The 16,092-nt window shown below is 40.5% G+C and overlaps 1 long non-coding RNA gene across 3 annotated transcripts in view; it reads right to left on the minus strand.

Moving 5' to 3' along the window:
• LOC125621287 (uncharacterized) overlaps positions 1–16,092 on the minus strand; it is a 279,878-nt gene that overhangs the window by 219,470 nt on the left and 44,316 nt on the right. The window contains exon 1 of one of the 3 annotated variants that reach the window (XR_012664893.1): positions 8,777–8,875. The exons of the other annotated variants lie outside the window; for them this stretch is intronic. This is a non-coding gene — a long non-coding RNA (uncharacterized LOC125621287). Of the gene's footprint in view, positions 1–8,776; positions 8,876–16,092 lie in introns of those variants that run through there. 3 annotated transcript variants of the gene reach the window in all.

Raw genomic sequence — 16,092 nt, forward strand, 5'->3', positions numbered from 1 at the left:
GGACTGAGATCCCAGTTCTGACTGGACCGCCCTGAAGATAAACATTGGACTATAACCTAAGGACTAAATTCTAAAAACTCTTTGCAACTACAAAGCTTACCGTCTCTGCTATGAATCTGAATCTCAAGATTGACTCATGTCTGTATGTATATTGATCTTTTAACCATACTTACTCTCTCTTTTTTCTTTTTAAATAAATTTTAGTTTAGTTAATAAGAATTGGCTGGAAGCGTGTATTTGGGTAAGATGTGGAATATTCATTAACCTGGGAGGTAACGTGTCTGATCCTTTGGGATTGGTAGAACCTTAGAACCTGATTTATATGGTGAATAAGATTTTCATTAATCCTCATCAAATCTGACTTGGGTAACTAGGTGGAGGCCTGAGGCTGGGTCACTTTAAGGGAACTGTGTTTTGGACTTCTGAGTAACCAGTAAGGTATAACAGAAGCTGTTTAGTGCTGGCTTGGTAAATCTAAGTATTGGAATATCCACCAGCTTTGGGGATTGTCTTCCTCTTTCTTTGCAGTTCACCCAAATTGAGTGACCTCAGCTGGCTCCCCTGGGATCCTGGTCACAGTAGTATAAATATATTGGTAAATTTTCCCAAAAAGACAAACCCTAAAGCAAACATGAATGCAGCTGGCTTCAGAGGTTAGGAGGCAAGAGTGGTAAAAGCTGACCCTGCCCATGCAAGGGAGATAAAAGTTAGATAGTGACCTAGACAAAATGTGAAGAATTGCTAGTGTGCAGGATAATATTGCTGAGCGAAATAGACTCCACACCCTTGTAAATGACAGAGTAGAAACCAACAGGACATGGTTGGGAAAGCAAGGAACTAGAACAAAAGTGCTTTCAAAAATCCCATTTCATGTGATAGGTCTGAGAAATCATTTACAAAAAGTTCCAATGAGGCAAAGCAGCATTAGTGCGCTCAGGCAACATCCACAGTCTATTAGTTTTTCCAACAAGGAAAGAATAGAGAGGTATGAAAGGTAAATAAGCCAACAGAATGCAAAATGCACAAGTATGAGCAGTCTACTGGCCTTTCCCTAGCCTGAGGATTTCTTCGGCCCTTATGAAAAATTGAAAATAAACACTGGAGACAGAAAAGCTTGGGAGTTAAGCATGCAATGAAAAACAAACAACTCCCCCACTTTATTTAATAAAAGAAGAGCTTAAAACATGAAGCCAAAACTAGGACAAACCATACAGAGAAAGATTTTCTATATTTTCAAGCTTCAGGTAGAGATTGCAGGCTGACATCACCCTGTGTGTTCCTGTATTCACAACATGACTTGTTTATTTGAAATGAAAACCTCAATGACAGATTAGTTTGAAACTATTTGTGTTTCCCATTTAGGTTTAATATTCTGTAACAAAGTACAAAAACTGGGACAAAACTTGTACTGAAAAAAGTGATAGTTTCAACAAGCAGTAAGTTCCCAGCAGTCCGGGTGGAAATGAGGTTTGCATAAATTCCATTATGATTTTAATGTGTATTTTTGATTTTACTTAATGCCATGTTTTGCAGCAATATAAATTGAATTACAGCTGCGCTATTTGTGCTATTAGGTAGTAGTTTGGGTTCTCTCCTGGAGCCAGGTAAAATTATAAGTTTTATCTCACCAGGATTTTGAGAAATAGCCAATATAGTTCCTGAAATGGCAAAAAAAAAAATTCACATTCAAAACCTCCTTTAATTGTCTCCTTTCCATAGGACAAAAACCACTGGAGGATTGAGGACTTAGGAGACAAATTCTAGGACCATATGATGACCTCACATCAGAGCACTACATAGCATGTAAACAGGTGAGTCTGGACTCTGAGCTCAGTCCATCAAAGCAGCTCCTCGTAAAGAGCGGGAACTGCCTTGAATAACTCCTTTGACAGACTGAAAATCAGAATGCAGGGGCGGCAATTTGCACATATACATGTATAAAAATAGATATTATTGTAATATACAAGCAGAAAAACAAACACATAGTATCAACTATTCATACACCCCTTTAAATCCCCACATCTTATCTCTCCACATTAGAAGATTGCTTTCTTTTATGAGGGGATTGCTATCGTATTCTATAGTAATGATCAAAAACACAACATCTCGTATTATTGATGCTGCAACAATACTGTAGTATAACATGGTCTTTTAAGGTCACACGCCCCTCTAGGAACAGGCTTTCTGACTGAACCTACATGACTGACAGCTTTTAAGACCCTTTTTAAACCCATTCTCTTCCTCTTGTCGTAAAGCTTATTTCAATTCCAATAAAGGAATCAGATCCCACACCTTGAGTCACTCAGTTTCCTATATGCTCTGTTCCCCAAAACACTATTTGTTTCCTATTTGTCCTCTACCCAACATATATACTGATGTTTCCTGTATATGATACAGCCATAGTAAAAAAAACAACAAACAAACCACTTGTACAGCAGTCACACTGGAGAAATTCATCAATTTTACCTTGGATATATAAAAGTCTCAGTCTTTCCTAGGTATTCCTTATTGTTAATCTCTTTCTATATCTACAGTATTAAGTTGTCTTGGTATTTAAATATAAAGGCATATATTTCTAGGCTTTATATGTTCAAGTTTCTGTACCAACATTAACAATTAAGGATCTAATACTAATGAACATATTACTATATCATCACCTACACAGTTTATTTGCATTCTGTATGTACCATACAGACCATCATCTTAAGGGAGTTGCTCATTGGTCCAATTTCCCCATGCCCCCGGTTTCCCTCAGAAGGTTGAGCCAGACCAGGCATTCCCTTGTGCACTCAGAGGAGTCTCAGGACCCAAGAAAGAAGTATATAGTGCAACAGATATGGCAACTTCCTGCAATATACTTGGAAGACCTTACTGTATTAAATTTGTGAATTATTGTGGGCCAGGATAGTATGTAACCTCTTGGGGGGTGGGGGGGGAAGAGATGATGTGACAGATGGGTGACCTGGGAGTTCAAAAGACTATACTGAAAACGTGCCAGACCAGTATGGATTTTTAGAACAAAAATGGATTTCCTGGCAAATCCCTAGGGAGAGGTTAATGCAAATTCTCCAACTCCAGCTATGCAAAAATACAGACTTTTGAAGATATGCTCTGCAGAGAAGGGTATTTGTCTCCTCATTACCCACTACAGAAGGACAAGGTCAAAGGCCTGAGCTATATAAAGAAATCATTAATCTGCCCACTCTCAGTTCTAGTTCTGGATCTAAGATAGATGAACTTGTAACCATGGGGAAAACCCAGTTATGGATTTTGAAGGACTTCAGCCTACGCCTCTGGTAGGTTGTAAGTAGGGGGTGACCTCTGATAAGCTTTTCAGCATGTGTGTAGGTTCTTTATTGGTTTAAGATGTTTTCTCTGTAATGCTTTTACCTTAAGAATAAATGTGCTTGCTTAGAAGGAGCTGTCTGGTAACTTATAACTGAGGGTCATAGCCCTTAGAGAGAAAGCAAAATGCAGGAGCTGGCATTTTAGGCAGTCTGGCTTGCTGGGGATATCGGAGTGTAAGGTAGGCTACTGTGCAGCCTTAAAATTCATGGTCAGGACTGAGACAGACCAGAGTCTTCACCTAAGAGAGGTGATGACTGGGAGCCAGAAGCCTAAAGTGGCGGTCTTTGGTGGACTCACAGAGGGAGTGACATCAAGAGTAGAGGAGCACAGATGGGTAATGAGTACTAGTGGGCTAAGCTAAGGGCTCAAAGTGAAAAACTCACTGAGTTTTAAACCTTGCTCCAACACGGACATATTGTGTAACTTTGGCAGTCATTTGACTTCTCTGAGACTCTGTTCCCTCATTCATGAAAAGGAATAACATTACCTACATACCTCATTTGGGGCTTGTGAGGGTTTGCTGATATTTATAGAATACTTTAAAAATGTAAAGTGCTAAATATTATTATTTCCTATTTCCTCTGCTCCCTTGAAGACCTTTCCCAAGCATCTATGGAAACGGGAGAGCCAGCCCCTGTTAATGTCCTGGATGGAGAAAGCATACAAGCTTGCTACCTTTTAAAGATGGTGGGAAGGCAGGTTGCAGAATACTATAGTCTTCCTGAAAGACACCAAAGGTAATTTAGTGTGTCTGTAACCCAAGAACCTTTTAATGTCAATTGGCAAGTGTGTGCAGAGGGGGTTACAGGAATTTTCTTGGGTCTGCCATGTTTATTCTAGTTCCAAGAGTGTCACACGACGTCTCAAATAAGGGCCAATATCACAACAATCATCAATACCATTGAAAAATGCATGTACAGATGTTGTGTAAGGAGTTATGTATATTAACTGAAAAACATGTTCTTAAAGGTCTTCTGGGGACCAGTCCCTAGACACAAAGGTGAAAAACAGGTTTGCTGGCAGACAAGTAATGTTTATCTAGCTGGGTGTTTATGTATAAATTGAGTATTATAAAATTCACAATGGGCCTATCATCTGTCTGAACTGAATGTTAATGAAGGATTGTGGGAACTTCAAAGAAAGAAACTAACAAGAGGAGGAAAATGGGGGGGAAGAGAAACATATCTTGAGGCGCAGTACAAAGATTTGTTCTACTATATTTAGGAGACAAAGAAGATACCCCTCATGGAGGAAGTAAATGGACAGTGAGTTTTCCTCACAAAAAAGGGTTATCAACAAGGCTTGGCTGAAAAATGCTGGAGAAAACTTTGGGTGAGATAAGCTTCCCCAGACAGAAGGGTAATGTGAATTAAGTTTAGTCTCTAAAAAGCATGTTATGGTTTTGTTTATATGTAACCATTTGTTTCCAATATTTTTACTCATTATCACTTTAATCTCTATTCTTTTTATTTTTGTTTTCACTATAAATATATCTCAGTGCTGTGGTGTTAAGCAAATTAGTGATCCTGAGTTGAATCTCACAAGCTGTTATGTACTGTTCTTTTGGGAACAGCAGGCCTGGTAATTCTGTGAGTGTTCAGTGTATAAGTGGCTGCACACTGCAGGGAATGCTCCAAGGACTCAGGGGTTGGTATGTGCCTATCGCTACCTCTACAGAGAGAGCGAGGACTGTGGAGGTCTGGAAGGCAATGCTTGTATTGCCAGATGTCAGTGGTTTCAGGGAGCTGATCCAGAGCAGGCACAGACAAGTCTTCCTCATGCTTAAGGGCAGGTGGTGGTGAGGTGCATCACAACCCCAGGTACCCCTGGGAAGCATCACAGTGTCCTGGGATTTGGTGGAAGAATGGTAAGCAGAGTTCAGTGGGAGTGAGGTTTCTGCATCTGTGAGGATGGATAGGAACAACAGCCCCTGGTTTGCCTCAAGCTAGCTAAAAGTTCTCTCTGCCATTTAAATGAGCCTCAGAGTTTGATGTGGAATTTTCACACAGCCCTACTTATTATATACTTTATCATTACCAGCATATCACAGTTGATTTCTATGAAAAACTCTTGGGAGGAGTTTTTTTTTTGCCAGCAGTACTTCAAACTTGAAGATTTAAAAAACTATATTCTTCACATATCTTTAAATATGAGCCTAGTTAAAACAACGATTAGAAAATTATCCATAATACATCAGTGGCCACACTTCAGCTCTTCATTGTCCAAGTTTGTCACCCCCATATAGCCTTAGGGTGCTTTAGAGATTATAATGCAGTTTACATCTCATTGTAATACTAATTTAACAACTGGAAGAAGAATTCCAAATAACTTATCTGCAACTATTAAGAGATTATTTACACTGTTTGCTAATGCCACATTAAAATATGGTCTGAATATAACAGTGACTCTATAAAAATAAGAATTGTGTATTGCCACATCTTGTCTTTTCCATTGTTACAGGCCACATTTGGATTTCATAGAATCACAGAAGGCAGAAATGAAAGACTGATTTGATCCTCTCTGCAAAACAGGATTGTTTTCTACAGTACATTTTCTTGTGGTCTTTCTAGTTGGTTTTCAGAAGTCTCAAGTGATGGGGCCACCTGCATTTTTCACCCAATGAAGTTCTGAGGGGCTACGATGTGCAGCATGAGTGATAACTATGGAGACGTACATGGTTTTGGATTAGCTACAATATGAACTTCCAGAATGGCTTGCCAAGCAACAGAGGGCTAGGTTTATTTGACATGGCATTTGTTATGTACCTTGGCAACTAAGAGGAACACTGCCCTTACCTTTGGCAATTAAAGAAACTTTCAAAATTGCCAGGTCTCTATAACAACATCCTCTCAGCTCCTACCACTCAGTAGAAATGTCAGAGCCCCATTGCCTTAGGCCCTAAATGCTCTGAAATTGGAACAGTTGCTTCCTTCATTCTGCATGGTCAAAGTTTTCTAGTGTCTGGAACCATTTTTAATGAAGAAATTTTAAGGGGATGATCCTGGCTTCTCACTTTAAATAGGAACGTTTAAAATTTCATCTGCACTTAAAATATTTTGATACTTCTCCTGTGTCTCCAGGACTCTGTAAAATTTAATAAGTCATGTTAGTCTAATTTGTTTACCAGATCATTGGTTCCTGTTGGCATTTGTTTGGCATTGGTTCCTGTTCCCAGGCATTTTTAACAACATGCCAACTCAGTAGTGTATTGCTGTCTTCTAGTCACGAATAATGGGCAGCATACAGAACACTTTGAAATGAATGATTCTGCTGCCTCCTTCGTATTTAAGCATCTTTGGGAAACTCCTTTTCAGTCTTAAAAGCATTAAATACAACAGCCTCATTGCTTTTCAGTTCATGGTCTCAGTTTTGCTCCCACTGAAGTCAATGGAAAGAATCCTGCTAACTTTAACAAACACATGGTGAGCCCATTGCAATTAATAGTATAAGCCACACAATAACCTCAATTTCTGCTTGTCTTGCAATACATTTCTCAATTCATATGATGAGCATAAAGCCTTTTTTACTCTATGAATATTTTGAGTGTTTGCACTCAAGTATAGTATATCCTATGAGACTTCCCTCACTTATTAATTTACCAGTGGTTCTCCTGAATAGTCAAGAGGGAAATGAAAGTTCTATCTTCTCTGCTTGCTGCTTCTAAATCAGTCGGTTAGATGGCAATTTATTTATTTAGGCATCTCATCAGCATGCACAAAAAGGAAATGAGTTAGTGGCTGCCTTTGACATAGGATGCATCTTCAGGTAAAATGATAGTGCTGAATATTTTTACCCAATTAAAATTTCACATACTTCAGTGGTTTGCAGCAAGGAACAAAGGAGCATAGATAGTGTCTTCTGATGGACTATCTGAATATTTGATCTAACAATGCATTGCCATACCAATTTATATAATCAGACAGACACTACTTCACAGACGTATGTTTCCATAAAATTAATGCATTAGCCCAAGAGAGGACTTAATGCAAAAGTCTGAGATCACAGTGAAACACAGTACAGTTTGGGGGTCTGTCTCCCTCCCCTCCCCGGTGGGGATTTATAGTTGGGTCCCTGGAAAAGTGGCAAATCTCTGGGTATAAGAACCTCTTGGAAACACATAGGGAAAGAACCCAGAAGTGGTGGGAGGAAATTGACTGTTCAATGAGAAAGTGACCTGCTCTGGGATGGTAAAATGGTATACAGTATATTGGGGGGTGGGAGGAGGTTGAAAAGAGATGGGGATCAGAAATAGTCTGTGGGCTCCTGGGTGTTTGGGAGGCAGTTAAGGATGAAAAAGCAGGGCAGAGGTATTTCACGTCACACTTGACAAGTACAAGGAGTAGCAAAAGACTACTTTAGCCCCCCAGGTAGCTGCCCTGGACTCCTAGACTGAATGCCCCCGATACACACAGTGTGACAGTTGAGGGAGACCCACCATCACAAACAGAGAGGAGGAGAGGAATTGCATCCATGTGCTCATTGATTTGCACAGATGGTTCTTATTTAGAGAAAATGACCCAGTCACTAACTGCATCATCATACTTCTCAGCCAGCAGTACGGCATTCTCAGGTCAGGCCATGCATTTCTGGAAAGTGCTCCCTCTAGTGGTCTTCCAAAGCCAGGCTGAGTCAGGGCATGGCAAGAGGCTCATTTGGGCCAAGCTGTATTTTATTTTAAACAGAAGAGGTTAGAACTTCCTTTGTAATGTGGAGTGACAGTTCAGTCACTGGGTGGTTTTAAAGAAGAGGTCTGGATTTTGCTCTTTTGCATGAAGTAGAACAATTCCACTAAACGCTACTTAAAATGAGAAAGCCTACATCGAGAGGCATGGTCCTCTTCTGGACAGAAATGAGGATGCCCTTTATTAAACATTGCTCTGAAAGAACTGGTCTCTCATGAATAACTAGTTAACTTCAGTACAGAGACTCTTTATAAGGAGGCTGCATGGGTTGCTGCTTGGAAGGCAGAGGGTGGAGTATCCCTTTGAGAATATCAGGTATCACATGTAGAAATGTAATAGATACTACACAAATTAGTTAGATGGTCCCCAGCTGATCGCAATGGAAATAGCATACATTGCTAAATAAATGCATATATCAGAGATGGGCCAGGTGAGATGTACCAACAGTACAGAGGTGGCCAGGGAGGGGAAGGGAAGAGAATAATTTTGCCACTAGATAGCTGAATGATCAAAAGAATAATTTTCAGTGAGCCAGTCTGCAACAGCTGGTGCAATATGTTCATGCAATACAACACTGCCTCCTTACATTTACATAGACCCAGCAAAAAGTGCTGTCCCACAAAGGTTTCTGGAAAAAAAGGAAACCTGCAAAGCAACATATTGTCTTCTATAGCGAGGGACGCTATAGTCCAGGGGGAATAAAGTGCACTTTCTACTGGACACCACCAGCATATATATAAACTTACATTTAAAGCTCCAAAAGTCTGATAAGCTCTGCAGAAAGGTGTCCTCCTTGCTCACTGTCTTGACTCCAACTAACACCAGATTAAGCAAGCTCTGTCCTCCTGAACTAACCTCCCCAGTTTCTTTATCCTGGGTGGTGTTGGTTGCTAAGCAACACTTCAGAGGCCACACAGCTTTCCCAGACTAATTAACAGATTTCACCTGAGCTTCCGACAGTTGCTAGGCAACAATCACTGGTATTTTTCCCTCACAAACTACTTCCAATCCTAAAAGGACAAAAAGAAAAAAATATTTATCACTGAATAAGTGTCAATTATCCCCTTGCTTTTTTTGTCCCCCTCCCTCAAGATTAATCAGAAATAAATAGGTTTTGAATCCGAATGCTGGTCTGTAGAGCAGCTCTGTTACATAAATCAAACTCATTCCCTCTATGATGGCAGCAATTTTTCTCAGGAGGAAATGGTGACCAAATAGAAGGACAGTTACGGATAACTGGCTGTGGAGTTGGGCCAGAGATCAGGTGACTCGTGTCTGACCATCTTTAGGCTGCTAAACCTTCTTCTTTGAAAAAGCCTTTCCACTATAAGAACAAACACTCACACCACTAACACCCCTTTGTACTCCTAAACCTCTGGCAACCAACAACAAAACCCTCCAGGACCAGAAACACCTCGCTCCTATTTTTAAGTCTGAGTAAAAATTCCAAATGTGATACAGGACCTGTATAGGTCAGAGGCCAGCTTAAGTAATACAGCTGATTTCCCTCTTTTAATAGCTAGTCAAGACTGAGGAAAACTAACCATCTTTCAGTAAGTTGGCATCTAATGACTTTTACTCATATTCCATGAAGAGGAGGTGGATATAAAAGTCCAGGTAAGAATAAGAATGCTACTACTCTGGAGTTGTATAGTGACATTAATCTGAAGATTCTAAAGCACTTTACAACTGGTAGGCAAACAATTCCCTCCACGTCACATATGGGGAAACTGAGGCACGGGGGAGATTAAGTGAGTGGACCAAGGTCACAGAGTTTCTCTAGTTTCCCTTGAAAAAGCTGCCGTAGCAGTGAAACCCTCATGCAATCACACAGCCCAGGGCTTGACCTATGCTGGCCAAACCATGCAGATGATATCCTTAGTGGTGGAAAAAAGTCTGGATATGGTGTAACCTCCACAATGATGTTTTACCTTTTACATATTAGGAAATCAAGCAGCAAACATTTATATGTGTAACAGCAAACAATTCTTTGGGTAGCATATATAACTGGTAAAGGCTCTTTTCAGTAGTACTTTTCTTCCTTTCACCCCATAATGTATCTGCACATCTCTTGCTTTCTGTAACAGAGTGGCCATGCTCCTTCATTGCTTACAGTATTTGTAGCATGCATTATGAAGGTCATTTGTTCACTTTCAGACATATTTGGGTTACTCCTGTTTTGATCTTAATTATTTTGTTCAAAAACAAAACAAAACAAAAAAACACCACAGAAAAACCTCAAATTATCCACTCAATGTGCAGTGACAGTCAAAAAAGTGAACAGAATGTTGGGAATCATTAAGAAAGGGATAGATAATAAGACAGAAAATAGCATATTGCCTCTATATAAATCCATCTTACTCCCACATCTTGAATACTGTGTGCAGATGTGGTCACCCCATCTCAAAAAAAGATATATTGGAATTGGAAAAGGTTCAGAAAAGGGCAACAATAATTATTAGGGGTATGGAACGGCTTCTGTATGAGGAGAAATTAAAACGACTGGGACTTTTCAGCTTGGAAAAGAGACAATTAAGGGGGGAATATGATTGAGGCCTATAAAATCATGGCTGGTGTGGAGAAAGTAAATAAGGAAGTGTTTATTTACTCCTTCTTATAACATAAGAACTAGGGGTCACCAAATGAAATTAATAGGCAGCAGATTTAAAACAAACAAAAGGAAGTATTTTTTCACACAAAGCAGTCAACCTGTGGAACACTTTGCCAGAGGATGTTGTGAAGGCCAACACTATAACAGGGCTAAAAAAAGAACTAGATAAATTCATGGAGGAGAGGTCCATCAATGGCTATTAGCCAGGATGGGTAGGGATGGTGTCTCTAGCCTCTGTTTGCCGGAAGCTGGGAATGGACGACGGGGAATGGATCACTTGATGATTACCTGTTCTGTTCATTCCCTCTGGGGCATCCAGCATTGGCCACTGTTGGGAGACAGGATACTGGGCTAGATGGACCTTTGGTCTGACACAATATGGCCATTCTTATGTTATCCAATGGGCTTTGGATCATGGTCTTAATCTCCTAAATGTCATATGTATTTTACAACATTTGGAAATAACAGCAGCCGAGATACTATGTAGTTTAAAGAGAAGAAATGACAGAGTCCTCACCTACCTCCTTTATATTTGTGGCTGTAAATAGCGTAAACTTGATTGGTAGGTCTGAGTGTGGAGAATCGGTTTTACAGATAATATCATGAAAGAAAGCACAAGCATGCCTTCACCATCAGTGATATTACTGCTACTCAAGATTACAGGTGCAACCAAGGCTATTACTAGGTGGATAAGAGCTTCCTGGAGTAGATAAAATAACATGTCAGGCAAACAATGTAACCCATAGTGGAGAGGGGTTAAGCGTAGGAACTGATAAGTGTTTTGTAACGAAATATCTAGAACATGAAGTAATGCATATAAGTCATTGGTAGGACAACTGCTACCGCATTCTGTTCATGACATAGTAGGTGCTAGAAAATAAGGGTGTGGTTTATGGCTGTTATCTTACAAATTTAATTTTTAATTTTTTGCTTAAGGGTCTGTAGCACCTCTTAGGCAAAGATCTCAATGTGTTTTACAAGCATGAACTGAGCCCCATAAAATCCTGTGTGGTGGATATGTTCTTCATTATACAGTTGAGGAAACGGACGCTAAGAGAGGTTAAGACCTGGATCCACAAAGGGATTTAGGGATTATAACCTTGAGGCACTTAGGAAATCACCGGAACTCAGTGGGACCCACAAAGTCTGAGTTAGGCACTTACGCTCCGTAGACAATGAATGAGAAGAGAGAGAAACCTAAGAACGTGATCCACAGAAGCCAGTGTGCTAGGCTGGGAACTGCCTAAACTAGCCAGTGGGAGATGCCAACAAGAAGAGTGTGTCTTAAGCCTCTCCCCTCCCACAGAGTTAGGCGCTTAAGTCCAGGCTGCAGGGAGGTTCCGAGGTCCGGTGGTGATTCACTCCTGGGAGCTCCTCTCCTGGACTCAGAGCACTTGGGCCCCTGTGACGTTTCACTCCATATTCTTTATGAAAATATGCTTATGATATGAGTATGACATAACTGAGATGTCCTTTATTCAAGGTGGGTCTTGTAAGAGATCATTGGAAAGGTTATGATTTACTAAATGTGATTATCCAATTTGTATGCCTGCATCATTTCTGTATCTGAAGTTAGGAATATTGACTAGGTATCTGTATTTCAACTATGCTACTTCGGGTGACACCCACTGCTAACACTTCAGGTACAACCATGGAAAAGCCAGACAGGGCTGATGACCTATCAGCGAGGACAATGGACTGTGAAAAGGCTTGGCCTTCCTGTGGACCTACTGCCACTGACTCACAGATGCTCTGATACTGTAGAATCAAGTGGTTTTGCCACCTGATACTAAACATTACCTGGGACTTCTTGTAACTTTGCAGTGGAAGAGGAGGGGGGTCAAGTTTGGGAAACAGGATTCCCAACTTATGTAAATCCTATTTAAGGGTGGAGAGGAAGGAAAATGGGACTCCTCCTCTCCATGGCTGGTCTGCCCAAGAAGAAAGACTGCTAAAGCCACTGGAAGGGAAGGCCCTGCAAGTGAGTTAGATGGAGAAGCGTCTCTTTCTCCCTGGTTTGTGGATCACACTGGGACTTACATGTAAGATAAGCATGTGGATGCCTAAAGTGAAGCAACAGTACGTGTGCCCAGAGGCAGAAACAGGGGTGAGCAGGAAACTTACCCTGAAAATTTAGGTGCTAAGTGAATTTAGACACCTACAGGTATGTCAGCAGCCAAGCAAGGGTTTTGTGGATCACAGTGAAGTCTAAAACTGAAATTTAGGCTATGTCTACACAGCACTTTTATCGGTAAAACTTTTGTCAGTCAGGGGTATGAAAAGAACACTCCTGACTGACAAAAGTTTTACTGATGAAAAGCACCAGTGTGGACAGCACTTTGTCAGTGGGAGATGTTCTCCCGCTGACAAAGCTACCCCGCTCGTTGTGGGTGATTTTAGTTTGTTGGCAGGAAAGCTCTCTCCTGGTGACAAAGAGCAGCAACACTGCATACCTTACTGCGGCTAAGGTGCGCAGTGTAGACATAACCTCAGCTGCCTAACGCAGAGATGTAGGTGCCTAAGTACCTCTGGGGATTAGGGCCTAAGGGCTCGTCTACACTAGAAGCACTACATCTGGTGAAGACACTCTATGACGATAGTGGAGAGCTCACCGGTTGGCATACCAAATCCATCGCTGCAAGAGCTGGTAGCTACATTTGATGGGAAAAGCTCTTCCACCGACAGAGCACTGTCCACACCAGCACTTAGGTCGGAATAAGTTACGGTGCTCAGGTGGGTGGTTTATTCACAACCCTGAGCACCATAAGTTATATTGAAGTAAGTGGTAGTGTTGACCTAGCCTAAATGACTTGACCAAGGAGACACAGTGACTCAATGGCAGAGATGGGTCTAAAACCCAAGAGTAAAGACTTAAGTCCTCTTATCTTCACCCTGCTGCCTCCCAGTTATATGGTTCTGTTTCATTGTATTTGCAAGTCACCTTCAGCCATTATGGGCTTTTTTTCAAAACTTTATTTCTAGTCTCTCATTTTCTCTTGGTTTGTTATACATTTATTAGGTGTTTACTAATGGAATAAGATGAGAGTGAGGAGAGAAAGAAAGAAAGCACATGTAAAATCATAGTGCTAAAGTCTCCAAGCATTGGTATGTCCTCAGGATTGCCATAGAATTTGAAAATCTGATCTTCAGGAACGCAATATTATATATCAATATGCTACAAAGAAAAGGGTTCAAGGTAAATTAAAATCTCCCTCTGCCATAACATGAGCATGTCTGCTCAATGAAACAATTTTAGAGAGTGTGTGTGTGTGTGTGTTTAGGAAAGGGGGGGAGAGAATCATTTTTCATAGAAGCATAAAGATTTTAAGCAATTCCATAGATTCAACTGGCTAATTGGTAGGGATAGGGAAACAAGTTCAAATGAGGAAAAACTGACCTGACCTGCTCCCAAAACATGAATAAACCCCAAACCGAATGCTCATTGACATATGAGAAAATACACTTCCCTTTCACCCCATTTATTCATCTCTGCATTGCTCTGCTTCAACTTAAATCAGAAGCAGAAATACCAAAATACTTTCTTAGTCTTTTTGAGCCAGCCAGTACCTGGGTGGATCAGAAATCTAACAAAGCCTATTCTCATGAAATTTCCAGCCCAGTTATTGTAGATGGCCGACAAAAAAATCCTAGGTCCAAACACCCCTAAACCCCAAGGCAATTTCAGAATCTGAATTCAGACCTGAAACCAAATTTCATAACTGGCATATTGTGACGAGTTGGCCCCTCATCCAGGTTGCCACCTGATGAGCTAGTGTCCCACTGGTTCTGCCCGTTTCACCAGCCTCAGTTTTTTCACCCTGTCTTAGCTGTGCCAGGCCCTCAAGCCTTCCTTGGCACGCACACACAGGTAGGGACAACCTGTAGGAGTAGAGCTCTTTGCATACTGTCTGGTGGGCATTTCCCAGATGAAAACACAGTTGTAATTGTTACATAGTTAATATTCCTAACTCCAGATACAGAAATGATAATGCATACAAGTTGGATAAACACAATCAGCAAATCAGAACCTTTCCAACAATATCTCAGATGACCCATCTTGCATAAAACATATCTTAGTTATGCCATATTCATATCAAAATATTTCTATAAAGACTATGGAGTGTAACGTTAGATATAGCTATAATGGAACAAACCAAACCCACTACAGGCTTAAAATGAAGCTAGAGGGGGTTGAAATTTAGGTGCAGGTCTCAGTGTTCCAGCTGGGCCTCGTGTCCACCACTTTTTAGTCCCAAAGAGATCTGGGAAAATATGGTTGTTTCAGATAAGCAGCCAAAGAGAATTGAAGCTCCAAATGAGAACTGAACGAGTAACACATATGGTTTTTAAACTGTTGATCAGCCTCTCTGAAAGTAAAAACTCTGCACTTACTAAGGCAATGTTTTCCCAGCATTACACGTAACGCTAAATAAAAACTTCAGCATTCAGAGATTTTAAACATATATAAATATTTTTCTAATGCAAAAATTAATATTTCACGTGGGTAATTCCAGTTACTCAGTTCATTCATACCTGGATATCATTCACTAGAATTTTAAACAAATAAATTCCCCTCTTCAAATGAAGCTTTATGGCCTTGGCTAGCGTTATTGCAAAGAAAGCAAAGATGACGCAATATAGCAATCACGCAGTACCTTCACTCTCATTTAAATAAATCTGATCTGTGAAACACACTTTAAAAACCCACAGTATCTCTCTATTCTGCGTGTTCTCTTCGTGATGAATGCTTTTGTTTGGTGAGCAGAGTCCTTGACTAATAAAATGTTAAGTGCTAAAGGGGTGAGGGAAAGGAGGATGTAGATGTTGATCTGTGAAAACAATTAACTATACAGAGATGCTAATAATTTGTTTTTAGTACTCCTTTTCTTTTTATAATACCACGAGACCTTTGCTCACAAAGGGGCCAGTCCTGCAAAATGCACAGTACCTCTTAGAGGTGCTGAATACCTCCCATTCCTGTTAATTTCAATGAGAGAGGAGAGAATGCAGCACCACGCAGGATTATGCTCAAAGCATTATATGCATGTTGCATAATATCTATACAGAGCGTGTACACCTGAATTACAAAGCACAAGGAAGACATAGGTTAGAAACTTTCCACACACTGAAGTCGGGTGCTGGAGGAGGGAGGTTGCTCAGTGATGTTTTCAATTTGTTTCCGATGAGCCTTTTTAGGGCAAATTTAAGCTACTGTTTTGCAAGTCTCACCCACTATTAGTGCTTTTCCCCTCAATTTTTAAAATTGTTTAGCCATGCATACGAGCTTTTACCAGAAAACAGAAAATTCAATCCCCAAAAGCCATTCCAAACTGTCTGTTGATTAGCTAGATACTTGCCTTGCTATCACACATTAAGTTTGTTGTGTTACCTGTCAGCTCTAACAATAGGTTTCAGAGTAGCAGCCCTGTTAGTATTCACAAAAAGAAAAGG

Source organism: Caretta caretta, chromosome 14 (assembly GCF_965140235.1).
Source record: "Caretta caretta isolate rCarCar2 chromosome 14, rCarCar1.hap1, whole genome shotgun sequence".
Classification (NCBI taxonomy): Eukaryota; Metazoa; Chordata; order Testudines; family Cheloniidae; genus Caretta; species Caretta caretta.